The sequence below is a fragment of the Penaeus monodon genome, chromosome 31 (genome assembly GCF_015228065.2).
Source record: "Penaeus monodon isolate SGIC_2016 chromosome 31, NSTDA_Pmon_1, whole genome shotgun sequence".
In the NCBI taxonomy this organism is placed as follows: Eukaryota; Metazoa; Arthropoda; class Malacostraca; order Decapoda; family Penaeidae; genus Penaeus; species Penaeus monodon.
This window is the reverse complement of record NC_051416.1, coordinates 2,069,534-2,069,771: the sequence shown is the minus strand read 5'-3', so window position 1 is coordinate 2,069,771 and position 238 is coordinate 2,069,534. Positions and strand designations below refer to the sequence as shown.

Genomic DNA, 238 nt, shown 5'->3' with positions numbered 1-238 from the left:
TGTCTAACTTAATACGGTTATTTTTAAAAGTCCTGAAAAGTCATTGAAAATGCGCATATCAGTCTGTGTTAATGTATAAGGATTTCGACAAGTATATTATTATCATCTGTTTTTGAAGTTTGTTAGAAGTTTTACAGGGTATATCCGAAGGAATTATGTACAAATTAATACGTATAAAATGTAATGTTCCGTTAGCTCTCCAGTCACCCCCTTCTCTCTCCTTCTGTTTCTTTCTTAT

General features: G+C 31.9%; 1 protein-coding gene across 2 annotated transcripts in view; it reads left to right on the top strand.

Annotated features, from left to right (window-relative positions):
* The window catches only part of LOC119592806 (carbohydrate sulfotransferase 11-like), a 9,749-nt gene that overhangs the window by 594 nt on the left and 8,917 nt on the right, over positions 1–238 (top strand). The window lies entirely within an intron of this gene.